Raw genomic sequence first — 5,049 nt, forward strand, 5'->3', positions numbered from 1 at the left:
CCATGATGATGCACAAAATAAAAACACAAGCAAATCTAATAGGGGTGCTACCCTGGGCCGTTACAATCGACACCACTAACAAGGAACCTCGCCCCGAGGTTCCACGTCCTGGTACGGGGAAGAAAGGTGAAGCTATCGGATCTTCAGGCGACGTGTCGATCTCCTCGACACCACTAACAAGAGTTCTTGCTCCACGTAGATCGGCGACACCACTAACAAGAAGTCGTTGTTCCGTCGTTGTTGATGCGCTATCGTCGAGATCCTCCGAAGATCGGACCTAATAGGTGAGGGGCAAAGATCGTCCAACCCTCGTCGGAACCTAAGACTCGGAGAACTCAGATAAGAGAGAAGACCCAAAACTCGCATAGGTAAGATGAGAAAGAATAGAGGTAAGGAGAAAAATCAGAGCTAATCAGAACTATCCAACGAAGTTTTCAGAAAATAGTTTTGACACTAGACACAACGTCCGTTGGCAAGGTTATCCTACAGGCTGGACTAGTGGGGTACCGTCAACCTGAGCTCTGATACCAACTTGTGACGCCCCGGAACCGGTACCATGAGGATTCCAGCGAACCCGCCGAAATCCATATGATATCGATTCAGAGACGCCCTCCGACACGACGTGCGCGAAGAATCACACACGTGATGCCAGAGGAATTAACACGAGTGGTAACATTACAACAGGATTACAATAGAGCCCACAAGATACATATGTACAACAACGACTTCAACGAGTCAAGATACAAATAGATACATACAAAGATCCAAATCATACAGAAGTTCGAATACGTCCGAGTACGGACAAGATACAAACTGGACTAAGAGTCCTGAAGATAAACGATGGCGTCCATAACCCTGCCCAGGCCAAGCCGGAAGGGAAACCTTGCTAACGTCATCATCTCGTACCTGTCAAAGTCGGGCCATCGGTTGCCGACAGGAGGGGGAGGAGACAAAAAGAAAGGAAGGCGAGGGTAAGTACCATTGGCACGTACTTGCGAGACAAGACCAGCTATGCTCGCTGGTGGGCGGTATAAACTTCACCCGGCTATATGTGGAGTTTAGCGGCAGCAAAGCTACTATCCAATAGAGACACGCTACAACATCCGTCTACTCAGAGAAGATAAGAGAGCGCACAAGGTAACAGATAAATACTACACAAACATAACCCAGCCGATTACACATATCCCCTTCAACAATTGCGAAGAGGCAATGTAAAAGGCACTCAACGGTGGACAAGTTTTATTAGGTATCGGTTGTAGTAATGCTAAATTACTAATCAAGTTATTATCAGATTATTAACAACAAGATAATAGTGTAAGTTGTTCTATGATCAAGCCATACAATTCCAAGTCGTCCATAACCGCGGACACGGCTTATCGATAAGATGTACGCCCTGCAGGGGTTGCCCAAATGTAACCATACGCATGCTCGAACCCACTTGCTACAGGTGGAGTCTCACATCAAGACCGTTCCCAATGCAAGAGAAAGTTTAAGGGGAGCCACCCCACTAAGCTACCCGTGACGAAGTTCGGCCGTACTCCGATACGGACCCAGAGGTTTGTGCCAACGGCTAAGCTAAGTGTGAACAACCTGCTGTCGCTAATCGTTCCACAAGATGAGTACAATACAGAATATAAACACCCGAAGGCAACAGAAGTAAATCATGCATCGTGCATATGAGCAAATAAAACCAAGGTTGTGGCTCCCAATAAATAGACTCGAGGAAAGGTAGTGGGTGATGGGGGTCCCACTCCCCCACGTACGGGTAGAGCGCTCAATCTCGGAACAGATAACAAGAACTCGGGTCCTAGGGGACATTAGCGAGTCAAAGTTCCGATGCTTTCGCAAAGGGGCTCACAGATGCCTCTGCTTACAATTTTAGTTGTTAATAATAAAGTAAATCATGATTCTCTCCAACAACTGATATAGCATGTGATAACCTCCCAACAAGATATCCCGAACATTTCGAGATAGCAACAAAACCCTAAACTCGCCTACGACTCGCAAAGCTGGCAAACAACAAACATCAGGTAGGGCAAGGAGGTGTATCTCGGATCATATAGGGTAACAGGTGGAATAGGACACGTGACACAACAGAATCGCAACATAGGGATAGCAATAGATCAAAAGAGCATGTAAATGTAAAATAGGTGAAGGGGTGGGCTCGCCTGTGAAAAGCTGCAGAAGAACTTGTCGTATCTCACATCACCACTTCGTGATCCTATCCGGGAAGAAGCAAATGCTGGAACACACAATGTATGCAATCTTACTACTACGGATAAAGAAGATCCAGCATGATCAAGATGGTATGTATGACATGGCAAGGATGATGCGGTGCAACTTATCCATATTAATCGGAGTCGGAACCCCGGACAAACAGTTAGGGTTGGAGTTGCATTCTCTACCGACAAGTTTAAGGGTGGATTAGCATAGCAACATGGCAGGGGTGAGCTACATCAAAGTTAAATGGAACCGGGACAATATTTATGTAGTATCCCTCATATTCCATATGTTCCATATTAGGTGGTAATGCAAACTAGCACGAAATTATATGATGCATGATGCAACAGCAAGCATGGATGGCATATTCATGTTCAGCACATTTTTCTGATCAATTTTCATATAGAACACTTTTTATTTCGAGTTACAGATTAAAAGTTATTAACAGATTAAGTTTTATTGTTAATTTAAAACATAAAACAGGTTTTATTAAATACGGAAGGACCCAGAAATCATATTCATACAGGGGGGAGGACCCCGGGTTGATTTCACAAGGTACAGGGGGTTTTGCAGGAAACCAACAGGTGCAGGGGCTGCGGGTTAAGAAAAGAAACAGACAGGGGCCTATCTGAAAAACGTGTAGATCTGGATCTAGGGGGTTTTCCTCACCGGAGATGGGCCTAGCCCGACTGGCTGACGGATGGGACCATGCGACGACGTGGATGCCGCGTGGCGGACGACGTGGCCGAGCTTGTGCGACAGAGAGGGCGGTGACCACCAGGCGGCGCGCGGTGATCACCAGCGAAAGGCACGAACGCGCGCGGGCGAGCGGACGCGTTCCAGGAAGCGAGGGTGGGGCTTCGAGGTCGCCTCGTCGGCGCGGACCAAAGGGAGGTGGCGCCGTCGTCGGGGAGCGCCGGAAGTTCGCCGGCGGTGAGGATCTGCGAGGCACGGGTCGGCACCGACATGAGAAAGAAGAAGGAGGAAGCAAGGGGAAGAACGGAGGTGTCCAGGGGGTCGAGGAGGTTACCCCGAGCACGGTGGTGTGGTCGAGGTCGCCGGAGGGTGACCACGGCGGCCAGAATCGGCGCCGGAGCTCGCAGACGCCGAGGAGGAATCGGCGAAAACGAAGAGGGAAGAGGGCGCCTCGGGTCGATTCCTTGCACGAGGAGGTAGAGGAGATCAAGGCGCGTCGAACGGTGGTCTTGGATGGGTTCGGGGTGGCCGGAGACGAGCAGGCGACGACGAGGAAGTGGCGGTGGCGCTCGGTGCTTCACAGAGGAAGAAGGGGAAGGAAAGTGGCGGCGCGAGGAGGGGGAAAAAAGGGGGAGGCTAGGGTTTGCCGAGGCCTCGAGGAGATTAAAAGGGGAGGGGGAGTGGTTGGGTGGTGGAGGCGCTCGGTGACGTGAGCGGGGAGAGGTTCACGCCCTCTGCGTGCTCCGTTGGAGAAGACGACAACGAGGAGAATCTCCTCTCCTCGAAGCGGTACGGTGGCAAGGTGGGCTGGGTCGGGCCGACTCGGGCCAGAGGGAAGAAGTCCAGGCGTTGGGCTGAGAGGGAGGAGAAAGGCCAGAGAGAGAGAGATGGGCCACCGGGGAAGAGAGGGAGAGGGCTGCCGGCTGGGCCTTCCCAGGCCTGGCTGGTTGGGAGGTCTGCTCCCTTTTTATTTTTATTTTAAAACTGTTTTGTTTTTGTTTGTTTGTTTTCAAAACCATTTCTAAATAGATTTTAGTTGTGAAATTAAACAAAGAAAGGATGGGTATAATTTGAAATGAAAGAGGGGAGAAGTTTGAACAACAAAATAGGGTTTAATAAAAATAATTTTATTTTGTTAAAACATGGATGTGATGCATGCATGATGCCATGATGATGCACAAAATAAAAACACAAGCAAATCTAATAGGGGTGCTACCCTGGGCCGTTACACCAACTTGTTTGGGAATAAAGGCTTTGTTGTTGTCAATCATGGACATGTAGAGCATTCAACGGTTCATGATTGGTGGCTCATATTTTGTAGAGTTTCAGAGAATGGGTGGGTTAAATCACTCAGACCACCACACTCTGTATTTATATCATCTGAGTTAGGGTTACAATACCACTGGACATGGGCCTCTATGGGCCTCACACTGGATACAATATTACTACAGCGCTACTACTAAACTCACTTATGGTCCAACACACCCCCTCAAGATGATCATGGGTAAAAAACCATGGCCATCTTGCAACAACAACATGACACATATGACAACGACGAGTAATGAACTTTCAGCATAACTCCTAGGATACATGACAGCATTGCACTTTCCATCATTTTGTCATCTCGATTCATCTCTTCATCAGCAGCGAAGACATCCAGCTTCAACCATCTGGGATAGGCACAACTCCTAACCATACACGTCCTCAACAACCCCGGCTGCCTCACCACACAAGTTCCGCAGAACCATCCACACTCGCCTCAATGTCCTCAGCCTCTCTTCTCCACTGCCCGGCCACTGACCTCTTCCGTCTCTCCCACAAACCCCCAGCCAACTCCTGCCTCAACCATCCACTCCTCAAGCACCCATGCCTATCCCCCGGTCAGGCCTCAACCAGTCTCACCTCAGGCACGCATGCCTTTCCCCTGGACATATCCACAACCATCACCATCACTACTAAACCGCAGCCTCATCAACTCCATCACGACTCAACCGTAGCCTCATCAACTCCATCACAACATATCCTCATAGCCTCACATCTCCATTTTCTCCTCACTTCCACTCGGATGGCGCCTCGTCTGCGCGCCCTGGCCAACCTGGTAGACCGCACCTGGCCACATCGACCGGCTCGCGC

General features: G+C 49.5%; 1 long non-coding RNA gene across 1 annotated transcript; it reads right to left on the reverse strand.

The window, feature by feature from the left end:
* Positions 1 to 828: 828 nt before the first annotated feature.
* On the reverse strand, positions 829 to 4,062 carry LOC139838428 (uncharacterized). The gene is made up of 3 exons (XR_011754966.1): positions 3,251 to 4,062; positions 2,890 to 3,161; positions 829 to 2,242 (listed from the first exon to the last, which is right to left on the reverse strand). It is a non-coding gene; the product is annotated as an uncharacterized lncRNA (long non-coding RNA).
* Positions 4,063 to 5,049: the final 987 nt, after the last annotated feature.

Source organism: Lolium perenne, chromosome 3, assembly GCF_019359855.2.
Source record: "Lolium perenne isolate Kyuss_39 chromosome 3, Kyuss_2.0, whole genome shotgun sequence".
In the NCBI taxonomy this organism is placed as follows: domain Eukaryota; kingdom Viridiplantae; phylum Streptophyta; class Magnoliopsida; order Poales; family Poaceae; genus Lolium; species Lolium perenne.